The sequence below is a fragment of the Alosa alosa genome, chromosome 9 (assembly GCF_017589495.1).
Source record: "Alosa alosa isolate M-15738 ecotype Scorff River chromosome 9, AALO_Geno_1.1, whole genome shotgun sequence".
Taxonomy (NCBI): Eukaryota; Metazoa; Chordata; class Actinopteri; order Clupeiformes; family Clupeidae; genus Alosa; species Alosa alosa.
The window spans coordinates 13,498,983-13,512,808 of record NC_063197.1 but is presented as its reverse complement, the minus strand read 5'-3'; the positions used below and the strand labels follow the sequence as shown (position 1 = coordinate 13,512,808).

Sequence of the window (13,826 nt, the reverse complement as noted above, 5' to 3'; positions counted from 1 at the left end):
GGTCTATGCCTCTATCAAGAGCAATGCCCATTCTTGGAAACATTGATTTTCTCCCATCTTTGACAGACTTAGCATTCAGAAGATGGGCGGAGAAGGGGTTGGTTATTATAAATCAGTTGTTTGAAAACAACACATTGCGATCATTTTCACAACTTCAAGATAAGTTTGACTTGCCCTCATGTGACTTGTATAGATACCTACAAATACGACATTATATCACAAAGCACACAGATTGGGATAGTCTAAAAAGAGATCCAATTGGGGTTGAATGGTACTTTATACATATATCTCAACAAATGGTATCAACAAAGCATCAAGTATCACATATCTATAGGAGTCTTATGAAAGACACATCAGATAATACTTTCCATATAAAAAGTGAATGGGAAATGGAGTTTAATACAATTATAGATGATGATACATGGGAAGATATATGTCTGGCAAGTCATAAAGGGATTGGAAGTCAAATGTGGAAAGAATTTGACTGGAAGGTGAAAATGAGATTCTTTAGGACCCCTCTTAAGGTATCAATGTTCAAAAACAATGCCCCAAACACTTGCTGGAGAAACTGTGGCATGGTTGGGGACCATACCCACATATTCTGGGACTGCTCTGTGATACAGACATACTGGAAAGACATTAAAAAGGAGTTGGACAAAATATTTAGGATGGATATTCCTCTGGACCCTTTACTTTTCATACTGGAGAAAACACCTGAAAACCTGCTTTCTAAGGACCAAAGCTACATGTTTCACATCTTGTTAATGATTGCAAGAAAAATGATCACTATTAATTGGATGAAGCCTAGCCCTCCTACAATAGCTCAGTGGATACAAAAAATCCAACAGGTCCATACAATGGAAAATATGACTGCTATTTTACAGCTGAAAATACCTTTGTTTGTAAGAAGATGGACCCCTGTTATTCTGGGCCTTGATTTAGAATAATCTAAACATACCGTGTGAATGCAATGGTTTATCTATCCTGCCTCTATGTAATCAGTATATGTGTTGAATGAAGCTCAACCACAAGGTGACTCCTTTTTTTTTTTTTTTTTTTTTTTTTTTTTCCCTCTTTCCTCCTTTTCTTTTTGGTTGTTTTAACCTCTGTTTTTAACCCTGAGAGTGTGTTTAATGTGTGTGTGTGTGGGTCTATGTTTGTATTGTAATGCTAAAATTGCTTGTAATGTTCAGTATGGGCAATAAAGTAAAAAAAAAAAAAAAGAACATCAGAGAACGGCTCTGAAGGCTTTTGTTGGTGATGACGGACAAGTGGCTTATCCAATCATATGCAAGGATTTTTGATGAGGCCCAGCCTTCTGAAACACCTCTCCAATGGAGCGGTCCCAGATGGATGAGTGGAGCTAGGCGGAACAAAATTCATCTGGCGAGAGTCAGGTTAGGTAAGTCCTGGGTCCCACCACCAAATCCCACTCCAAAAGAGATTTTAGATGTGTAGTTTTGCCATGTGGTTGTGCTGCCAAATACTTCTCTGATAGAGATGTTAGATGTCTAATTTTACCCTTCCGTCCTGGTGCCAAATACTGCCCTGATAGAGATGTTACATGTCTAACTTACCTCCGGCCCTGCTGCAGTGGCGCAAAAAGTGGGTATGCGCTATATGCGGCGCATAGGGGCGCAGCTCCATGGGGGCACCAAAGCGATGGTAGTAAAAAAAAAATATATATATATATATATTTGGTATTTTCTATATGTAGCTACTGCTGTCCGTTTCTAAATCATTTCAACATTTTCTCAATGTTATATAACATTTTAGAGGACTAACAGGCTAGAGGTGCCCTATCTCATAAGATTCCATCTACAATTTTGACATAGAAGAGGGGAGGGGGGCCGCGGAGGCTGAAAGAGCAGATAGGCCTACGAGTACTGAGTTGCCGTCTATGGAAAAAGATGGATACAGCAAAAAAAGCTGTTGGCGACTAAAAATAGAGAAAAGGGAAAGGAGAAAAATAGGGAAAAGGAGATGGCATGTCAAGGGATGCAACAGCAGTTAAATAAGTGGATGGTGAAAGGCAACAGGTAGGATTTAAAGTGATGACGTCTGTGCTTGGAGGCTTGTAAATATGAATGTTAACAGACTAACTAGCGTTTGTTAAGCATAATGCCGATTGAAACATAGCCTATTCCATTCAGATAGCTAGGTGGCTACCATGCTCATACTGCACTTTTAATGGCCAACTGCAAACAGAAATGTCACGCTAGCAGCAACTCATTACATGTTTCCATATCCTAACAATGAAGGCTCCTTGTAATAAGTTAATATTGTGTTGTCAATGTGGTGCAAACAAACAAGGCTAGAGTAGGCCTATCAGCCTTATCCATTGTGAGCAATAGCAGGCAAAAGGACGTTATGAGAACCGTTTAGACTCTTTTAAAGTGACAATGCACCATTTATCAATACTTATCAAGTATAACATCAAGTTAAACATCAAATTGGCAGCATTTCTTTAAAAACATATTCAATAGACACTAATGCACAGTAATAGTGTAAATTATTGGCCTTTTGTTTTGCTTTAGTTGTTTGTGTTTTTTTTTTTTGGGGGGGGGGGCCAATATTGTTGTTGCATGCCCCTCAAAAATGGGTAGCTGCGCCCCTGCCCTGCTGCCAAATTATGCTCCTCACCAGACACTGTAGGGGCCTCGTGAAACCCTGTAAAGTCTGCATGTCTGTCTGGAAATTAGGCTTTGTGCTGTCCTAACAAGTTTTTTTTTATTCAAAGCAGGACGTCGCATCACCACTGCGACAAGGGAAGCGCTGCTCACACGTTGACCTTCTTCCCACAGTCCTCCCGCTTCTCAATATTCATGCTCAGAGCAACATTAGCATTATTAGCATGAAATATGGATGCTGGATGGGGAATGGAGTGCTGTCCGACCTTTCACTAACGCTCCAGAGAGGAGACGAAGGGACGAGAGAGAGTGAGAGCGAGAGAGAGTGAGAGAAAGAATACAGAGAAAAATGGGCAGAAAAGCAACAAGGCTAGACAGAGAAGGTTTGTGTATACATGAATCCAGGAAAGTCTTGAGAAAGTGCTTGATGGCAGAAATAAGGGGTAAAAAACCTTGGAGAAAGAAGGAGGAAATCCGATGGAAGAATAGCAAGCAAAAAGAGTTTATTTTCTATCTCTTCCCCCTTATGGGCAAGGAGAGAGTCAGCGATCGGCAGCAGGAGGAAAAAAGATTGAATGAAAGAGTGACAATCAGACTGACAGATGACTAGAAGAAGAAACTGCCCTGAAAAAAGGAGATAGAGAGTGACAGAAAGAGAGAGAGAAAGAAAGAGAGAGAGAGAGAAGTAGGGGAGTGCCGCGACAGTTGAAACACTTTTTAATTAAACGTAATTTACAAAGCAATCATATAACACTGAAAGCTAATATTATGTCACTAGCAAACACCTATCATCTGTCAAGTACAGTTTCAGCTTTGAACAAAACCGTTCAGGAATTATTACAGCAAAAGTGGGACGTGTGTAATGTTTCATTTATTGCTCCTGGTCTGGACGATTGAAACAGCATGGGGGACGAATGAAACGTACAGTTTAAGCCATATAAACTTCCCACAACTTCAATATTTTACTACATATCATGAATGGTACTCCCAAAAGGTGTTATTTTAGATAGATTGTTGCTTGGCTGTACGTCTTTGTTAACATCTCATTGCTGTCATCGTGAAGCGTGTATGACACATTATTGAAATATCATGCACTGTGGATGACTCTGCCATTTTTACAGCTAGAACAGTAAGCTTTCCCATTTATATCATGTTTCTATTGTGGAAAATGTCGTTTCACTAGGGTTTTCCGTGGGTTGGCCACTGCCATATGTGCCCTTAACGACCCACAGCCTGTCAGTCTCCGTAGGACAACATGGGAAAACTCCACCCATACCTGGCGGGCCCAAATATATTTTCATCTTTCTAAAACTGATTTTCCATGTCTCATCTCCATGAATTATTGTATAAACACAGATATTTGTGCATTTAAATACATATGACAGCCTGGTCGGGACGATTGAAACAGCTATTTCAATATAGGCATTATGCCATTAAAGCCTGTGTTTTGCTTTGTTCAAGCATGCAATATGAAAGTCTGGGATTATGGAGAACACTAAATGGTCTACTGAATAAGCATAAAGTCGACACCACACACACCTATAAATGAAAAACACTCATAATAAGTGTGTGTGTGTGTGTGTGTATGTGTGAGAGAGAGAGAGATGGATAAAGAGAAAGAAGTAAGGATGTATAATGGAGGGGATAGCATGTGTGTAGCGACACCCCTGAGTGAGACACATGGATTAACCTAGAGAAAAAAAGCAAGAAAAAAACAGATAACAGATACTCAGATGAAGAAAGAGAGGGACACAGTGCGAGAGATAGATAGGTGAGAGAGAGAGAGATTGATGGGGTGAGAGAGAGATGGACAGAGAGATACAAAAGGAAATGGACTGACAGACAGAAAAGAAGAGAGAAATGGACATCTGCCGGAGATTGAAAGGAGAGAGTTAGGGAGAGAGTGGAGGATGAGAGTGTTGTGACTGAAAGGAGAGATGGACAGAGAGAGTGGAGGATGAGAGTGAAGGACGAGAGTGCTGTTGTGCTGCTCCGCTCCTGGGGATGCCGTTGTGTGTGTCTGACCAGCAGAGAGCAGAGGACCGGAGCAGTTCTGCTACAAAGAACATGGAAACACAACACATACACACACACACTCACTCACTCACACACACACACACACACACACTCTCTCTCTCACACACACACACACACAGACACACAGACAGACACACACACACACACACAACTGACACAAACACACATGCACACACACAGACAGACACAAACAACCGACACACACACACACACACACACACACACACACACCCACACAGACACACAAACACAACAACAACAGCATGCCCTAGTCACAGCCTGATGCATCCTCCTGAAGATAAACTTCAGGCCGGCCTGCCAACTCAGACCAGAGAGAGAAAGAAAGGGGGAAAGAGAGAAAGACAGAGAGATAGAGAGAAACTGAGTGAAAGAGAGAGAGTGAATGAGTGAGACTGTCAGAGAGAGACAGGGAGGGAGAGAGAAAGAGAGAGAGAGAGAGATGTACAGAAATTCTACTCCCACACTGAATCCAATCGCTGGAGTATTTTGCTATTGAATGTTATTTCATGCCTCAATCCCCTCAGAGGCCATAAAGCCAGAGGAACACAAAGTTAGACTGCCAAAGCCGCCGCCAGCTGTGACGAATGTGTTAGCATCGCACCACGATAACAGGAGGAGGAGACGCGTCGCCAGGGGAACAGGAGGAGATGAGGATGGAGGGAGATAAAAAGAAAGGAGAGAGAGAAAGAGGAGGATATGAGGAGGGGGATTGATGTGTGGACTGCAGGTCAGGCCTTCGGCTCTGCAGGGTGGCTTGAGTGGTTGGTGACAGTCACAGAGTGCATTATGGGTAGTGGAGAAATGACAACTGAGGGCGGGGGTCACGGCTGGTGTGGAAAGTTTTACTGACCCAAGCGCTGACCACAACCTGTGTGTATGTGTTACGTGTGTGGTATGTATGTGTGTGTGGTGTGTGTTGTGCATATGTGTGCATTTGTGTGATTGTGAATCTGGTCAATGAATTTTTTTTCTGGTCAACCATTATTTTGTGTGTGTGTGTGTGTGTGTGTGTGTGTGTGTGTTGTATATTTCTGTGAGTGTGCAAATATGTACAGTATTTTTAAATTGCTTTGATAATGTTTATCTCTGCTGTCCCATGCCACAAGTGTGTTCAACACGCAGTGCTGACGTGAACACAAAGCTCAGACTAGCTCTGAACATGCAAAGCTAACCTCTTCTGTGCAAACATGTGCAAATCCAATCAGATGCTATCAGAAACAGCCTGTTTCCGCCTATAGTAAACACACTGAACCAGTCAGGCTACACACACAGTGTGTCAAAGCTCACTACACACCAACATGATAACAAACGGGTTTACATTTACCGCTACAATGAAACACTCTCACAGATGCGCGTGTGTGTGTGTGTGTGTGTGTGTGTGTGCTTTTGTGGCATACACAATCACACACCTTCACCCACATTTACAAGACAAGCATGCCTTCCCACGTCCCCCTGTAATTGGTTTGTATCATTGGGAGCTAGACACAATGGCTGGAGTGTGACAGAGAATTTAAGTGTACAATTTAATACCGCCCCTGCCATTTATCCAGATTAGTCACGCATGCATACACACACTCACTCACACACACACACACACACACAAACACACACACACACTCACACACACATATACATATATACACAAACACCCACACATACACACACACACAAGCGCGCACACACAACACACACACATACACACTCTATTCTCGAGTGAATGAGAGACCACCAGATCAAGCTAGGGGTCATGTGGTCTGTTTACAGTGGGTTTACATTCTGTACATGTCTTTGCCTGATCTAGCTAATAATGTGTGTGAGTAATGTGTGTGTGTGTGTGTGTGTGTATGTGTGACGTGTGCATGCACTTATTTGTGTGTACGTGTCACTCTTTGTTTTGGTCAGTGTAGATAGGAGATTTTTTTTATGACGGATTACTTCACTCTCTCGTCATGCAAAATGGGTTTCTGTGCCACCTGCCCTACTTACACACACACACTCTCTCTCTTTCTCTCTCTCTCACAAAACACACACACACACACACACACACACACACACACACACATTAACATAGACAAATGCATGCACAAGCATATTAACACAGACAAGCAGACACACATATCCGTATACACATACACAACATACAGCACCATATGAATAGACAATGCACATACTCACAGGCACATTCACACTCATACACACAGACACATTTGAAATATTTTCTGTGAGTCAACTTGTGCGTCATTTACTTTAATTCATCATTCACACACACACACACACACACACACTCCAAAATGAAACACCTGTAAACCACCCACTCATTCACTTGACAGTAGCCCTTTATGCATAAGCCAGGTTCCCAGTGTCTGACCACTAACTACCCAACTCTTCTGCTCTCTCTAATTCCCGTCCTCCTACACTCATCAACTCTAAGCTCACAGACAATGGGCCTATGTGTTTAAAACCAGGAGCCAAAGCCCCAGTGTTTCCCATACATTGACTAATCTGTGGCGGGACACCACGAAATAAAAATCGTCCGCCACAGATTAATATTCTATGTTTAATTTAATTTAAATTAAATATAAGGTAAAATCCTTGCATTGCTATTGAGCTGCGCTTTTTACGCACGCAGCCTTTCCTTGCCCTGCCCTCTCTCGTAGCCCGCTGCCACTCCTCTGCATGTGCATTTAACAAAATATTCACGATTGTTGAAGGATTGTTGTTGCCACACCTTGGGCAGCCGTGGCCCACTGGTTAGCACTCTGGACTTGTAACTGGAGGGTTGCCGGTTCGAGCCCCGACCAGTGGGCCATGGCTGAAGTGCCCTTGAGCAAGGCACCTAACCCCTCACTGCTCCCCGAGCGCCGCTGTGGTTGCAGTGCAGTGCTGTGCTGTGCGCCGCTGTGGTTGCAGGCAGCTCACTGTGCCGGGATTAGTGTGTGCTTCACCTCACTGTGTGCTGTGTTTCACTAATTCATGGATTGGGTTAAATGCAGAGACCAAATTTCCCTCATGAGATCAAAAGAGTATATATACTTATACTTATACATAGAAGCATTGCGTAGAAGACGTCTGGCTAAATTGCTATTAAATCCGCTTAGCATCGTGACAAATTTGTTCAAAACTGCTGCATTGAAGTGAACTCTGCTATGGTCTTATCACAACATAGTAGGCTACATTGAAGAGACTATACTAAGTTAAGTTATGAAATCAAGCAGTATCTCAAAACTAACGTTAGAATACTGTTTGGATGTCGAATTTAGCATGCTTAGCCTACTTACTGCTGCTTGTCAATTTCGTTGAAGGGCTCATTTTATTGACTCTGACACTGAATGTTTGCAAAATCCCGATGTAAATGGAAAAGTGTTTTCCAAAATTCAAAAGTGCTTGTCCCAAGGAGAAGTACGAACCTTTATTTTAACTATGTAGAAAATGTTATGAATTGCACCCACACATTAGCAGCATTTCAACTGTGTTACAATTGCAAGGGTTCCCTCAAACGTCTTAAAGTGACAGGCACTCAATTAGACCTATACACTACCAAGACGATCTTAATACCCCCCCGGTTGTCCAAGTCAGCTACCGCCACAAATTGAATCCAATTCTGTGGACCAACACTGGACCAACACTGCAAATTCATTACACGCGAAATCTACCTGGCCAGCTGAGCCCCCAGCTCAACCAATCCCCAAGCGGGGATTACCTGCGCCGGTGTGTCACTGTTGTAAACTAAAACCCTCCGTCTCGGACTGTGTAACCATGTAACTCTCACTGGTGTCGTATGCCGCGGGATTAGGAGCTGGCCTGAAGAGGAGCTGGTTGAAACATGAGTGGCTGTTTGTCATGAGGAGGATGTAGAGCAGGAGCATACTTGCATCATGTCACAACTTGCCTCTCAGTGTTTTCTGCTAATGCTTAGTGGGAATCCCCGCCCCATTCTCTTGCTCTTTCTGTGTTCATATGCATCTATCTCTCTCTCTCTCTCTCTCTCTCTCTCTCTCTCTCTCTCTCTTTCTTTCTCTCACACAGAGCCGGTTTGGGCAGTTCTCATATTTACCTGACTCACTAGCTCCACCTCCTTTCCCCAACATGTCACTTCCTGGACAGTAGTGTTACCTGTTTGAAGGTGAGTTCTCTCTCTCTCCCTTCCTTAGTCCCGGGACACTGTGTTACTCTGGGCTAAAGGCTCTCAGTGGAAGAAATACTTTCCGGAATTTACCTGTAAACAGCAGAGCAGAACGTTGAGGAAAGAGAAAAGGGGCAAAGTTCTCTTTTTCTCTCTTTCCCTCCACCTCTCTTTTAATCTCCCCTTTCTCCTGCAAGACCGACCGGTCTAGGATTACAGCCTCTCCCCGGAGTTCACCTGTGCAGGTGAGACAGGACAGAACACATACACACAAACACACACACCTACGCAGTCACATACACAGATGGACACTTCTTATCAACATTTTCTGAGCTGTCTTTGAGTGGTTGAAACTATAGTGGCAGGAGCTGATTGTCGTGTCACGTGGGTGTTTCTTCAGTATCCAACTTGAAGGAATTAACTAAAAGGTTAAAGAGCTAAAGGTTGACTGGCTGTCAACTAGCCAGTCTGAAGAGACAGACAGATGTCTCTCACTGCTTCATGTGGACTTAGCATTCAGTTCTGCTAGCCTTTGTTGTTGCTCGTGGGACAGCAGGTGAGAGACAAATAAGGAGAGGTGTGTGTGTGTGTGTGTGTGTGTGTGTGTGTGTGTCTGCTGGTAACTGTGAGAGCACTGGTATTTTTGTGGTGGTTATTTGTGGTGTGCTGCTACCATTTGTATTTGAATATTGTGTTCACAGTCTTCATATTTGGAGTGGTTGCTTATAGTTAAGGACTGGCTGCTGATTCATGTTTGTGTGTTGCTAGTCTTCTGTCTTATTTGTATGTTTATTTTCCCATGTCACACCTTGTGTTTACATTCTTGACTACTCAAATAATCATGTCAAGTGATAAACTCGGGGAAGGTACCTACATTTCCAACACATGTACCTGTTCACTCATTGCGAACATCTAAGATAAATGCATCTATGTTAGTATCAAAAGTTGCAAATTCACTTTATTAGCATGACGGTTTGGGTACAGTGTTGCCAAAGCTAGTGTTACAAATAACACAGTAGTAAAGAAAAGTAGTAGAAATAATACTCGGATGAAAGGTAGGTGTGTGTGTGTGTGTGTGTGTGTGTGTGTGTGTGTGTGTGTGTGTGTGTGTGTGTGTGTGTGTGTGTGTGTGTGTGTGTGTGTGAGAGTGCGTCTGTGCGCGTGTGTGTGTGTGCGTGAGTGGTCTCCCTATGTACTATGAACTAATACACACACAGATGTGCTTTCTCTCTCTCTCTCTTACTCTCTCTCTCTCTCACACACACACATATGCGCACACACACACACCCACGCACAGACTCAGTCAGTTCAGCAACAATAAAGGGGGAGTTGGTGTGCATGAGAGAGGAAGGCCGCTGGGAACATGTGCATTCCTGTACGTACAGAGTGTTATATAATCTCCATATGCTCCATGTTGTTTTAATGAGAACGCTGCTGAAGCACAGGGAGCCGAGGCCAGCGAGCGCTAAGCACTTCTGCACATTTCAGCAGCTTTACCATGTGCATGGATCTCCGCATGGGCACCAATGCCAATGTGCATGGATCTCTGCATGGGCACCGATGCCAATGTGCATGGATCTCCGCATGGGCACCAATGCCAATGTGCATGGATCTCTGCATGGGCACCGATGCCATCATTTTATTTATCATGGCTGACTTATTGATTTGATGCATTTTAAGGGTTTCTAAAAGTCAAAGTCTTTCTTCCTCTCTCTATCCCTCTATCCCTCTCTCTATCTCTCTCTCTCACTCCCCCCTCCTCCTCCTGTGTCCCACTCTGCCTCTCTTTGCCCTTTAATCATTGATAAACATCATAATTATTAATCAGGCATGTGATGCTCGCTTCCAGGAGAGTGCCAGGAGGCTACTCATTACTCCCAGTGCCACCTCACCCCGGCCTGATCCCATAAGAGGAGACAGCATTTTAATGTGGCACCGCAGACCAGACCCGTTCCGTTAGAGGGGACGTAGCTTTAATATGGCGCCTCATGGTAGCCGGCTCCCGCTAGAGGAGATGGGGTTTTAATATGGCTCCTCACCAACCCGCACTGCAGCTGACACTGGGAAGCATCTGGTCCTAGATCTGATCCGGTCGGAATTCCCGAGCAATCTGGAGCTTGGAAGCCAGCCCCAATTTAACCCACCCACAACATTTGAGGGCAGGACATTTGGTCTGGAGCTCCACTGACAAGTCTAAATGCCCAGGTAAAGATGTTTTTGGGCCGATCAAAATAAGACAGTGAAGTTGTCATCCATGTCACTTGCACTTTTGAGTTGATTTTTACAATAAAATGGCTGCTGCTGGAAAAGCAAGATTATGGTTATAGATAGATAGATAGATAGATAGATAGATAGATAGATAGATAGATAGATACATACATACATACATACATACATACATGCATACATACATACTTACTTACTTACTTACTTACTGAAATTCAAGATTATGGGACTGGTAGTCCAAAGCGACTTACAAATAAAACAATATAATAGTTAAATTTAGACCCCTCTTGAAAGACCCAAAACTATCACAGGAACGAAGAGTACTGGGCAACTCATTCCACCAACAAGGGACCACTGAGGAAAAGAGTCTTGAATTTGACCTAGTGTTTATGGCTGGTCGACACAACAGACGCTCAGAAAACCACAGTGGGCCGTTAGGGATGTACAGCTTGAAGACAAATTCCGCTATCACGTCTGTTATACAAAATATTGACTGCACAATAACTTTAAAAAACAAACAGAAAACAACAATTAACATCCTCATCCTCACATTTAACATCCTCAAATGTTGTGGGGAGGGTAAATTCGGAATTAGTTTCAAATCAAATTCGGGCTAGGATGAAACACGCTCCATAATCAAATCCAAATGGCTTGTTGCTAAGTTCTGATAAGAATCCGTGTCTGGCTATGCAAGCCTAAGCATGCCCAGACCAGGGGTGCGTTTCCTAAGAACATCTCTGAACAGCTGCCTCTTGCGCTTGGCTACCGCTGTGGCTGCTTAACTATTATTCTTTCAGGCAACGCAGTCCTGATCAGTCCCAGTGTGTGCCCCTCTCTCTCTCTCTCTCTCTCTCTCTCTCTCTCTCTCTCTCTCTCTCTCTGTCTGTCCATCTCCCCGAAACTCCAACGGCTCAGGCCTACACACCCTGAGATCTGATGTAGACATAAGGGCTGATCCCCAGCGAGGGTATAAAAAAAGCAACGTTCCCTTCCCAAATGCTAGCATGTCTGAACAAAAACCGGAATGCACAGTAAGTCACAGCCAAACACATAATAACACACATACACACCAAGGAATGCACTCATACTCATAGCTTAATCCATAGTGACACACACACGCACACACACACACACGGAAACTGCAAGCAAGGTGCCTAAAATTATGTTTCCTGTGGATGTAGATATGAATGTGTTTTTGTTGATTTAGATTTAGATTTGTTTGAGTGTGTGTGTGTGTGTGTGTGTACTACTGTATGTGTGTGTGTGTGTGTGTGTGTGGGGGGGTGTTTGAATTTGGTGGCGTGCCAGTACTAGTTTGGCCTTTATCAGTCTGGCTGTTTGACTTTTTGATGAGGCGGTCACTTCTGTGCCTGGCTGGGTTTTGGGCTTGGGTGGGTGTTTGTCGTGTAAGCACTCAGCATGCGTTCGGGAGGGAATTTGCACTTTGAAAAGGCAATGCTCATGACTGCTCACAAGGAGCCAGAAGTGCTGACACACACACACACACACACACACACACACACACACACACACACACACACACACACACAGCCACCCTCCAGCATAACTCCAGCAAAAACAAGCTACAGCAAAAAACAATCCTGTCATAGGAAATGGCTGATATCTGTATCGTTATCGAATCATTAATGTACACATGTTAGTGCACCCAGGGGAGATAGTGTAGAGTAAAAGAGAAGTTGTGTGTGTGACTACATGAATAAAGGAGAGAGAGAGAGAGAGAGAGAGAGAGAAGGAAACTGACCAAGATGGATTCTCTCCTAATGATACAAGGGGGTAAAGAAACAAGTGTTTTCAATATTACTCTACTAGTCATTAAACATTGCTCTGCGGCTGGGCACATGAAAGAGGCCAGCTCCTGGTCAGTAATAGGCCCATGCCTGACCGAAACGCCTCTGAATTTGAGCTCTGGAGCGCAGGCCAATCCCCACGTGGGCTGCCACCAAAAGCGCAGGACTTCGCTCGGCCTTACTGCTGCCTGCCTCAGGGCAAAGGTCTCCACGGGATGACGCTGGGAGCTGCACAGGCCAACCCAATGGAATGAAAAATTCCCTACCCGTTTGTTTGTTTTCCTGACAGATAATTTTCTCTTTCACTTTCTTTCTCCCTTTCTCTCTCTCTCTCTCTCTCTCTCTCTCTATCTATCTATCTCTATTCTCTTTCTCTCTCCATCTATCTCTCTCTGTCTTGTTTACCCCCCCCCCACACACTTCAACCTGCTGGCATTTCAGCTGACGAGAAGTTCTGGAAAATTCCGCTACGATAAACTCCCCTAATCAGTTACCAAATATGCACAGTGTGTTTCAGGAGTTCTTTGTGTTTTCTGGAAGGTTGCGGAGATATACTCTAGATTTGGCTCTATGTGTGGGAATAAGGAGATTAAAATAGAAAAGTCCATGTACTCCTCCCAGTGGGCACGCAGCGTTTGCTACAGTGTATCGTCTTTTCTGTTTCACTCGTATCACATCTATGAGTAAGTTTCTTAGTCATACTGTAGGTATGGCAGTGAATGCTAGCTAATGAGTTTTGCCCTGTCAGTTGCCTCGGGCTTAGGTGTGTCAGCTGGCTATGGAGGTGCACTGAGCTGTGTGTGTGTGTGTGTGTGTGTGTCTGCTTGTTTGTGTACTTGACTTTGTGTCTTTGAACCTGATGTTTCTGTCAGTGTTTCTCTGGAATCTCTGATGTCTTCATGAGTGTGTGTGTGTGTGTGTGTGTGTGTGTGTGTGTGTGTGTGTGTGTGTGTGTGTGTATATGTGTATGCTTGTATGTGT

General features: G+C 43.7%; 1 protein-coding gene across 1 annotated transcript in view; it reads left to right on the top strand.

The window, feature by feature from the left end:
• Positions 1-8,809: 8,809 nt before the first annotated feature.
• The window catches only part of lnx1 (ligand of numb-protein X 1), a 49,630-nt gene continuing 44,613 nt past the window's right edge, over positions 8,810-13,826 (top strand). Inside the window, 1 exon segment of the mRNA XM_048253632.1 lies at positions 8,810-9,056. The gene's annotated coding sequence lies outside the window, so the exon portion shown is untranslated.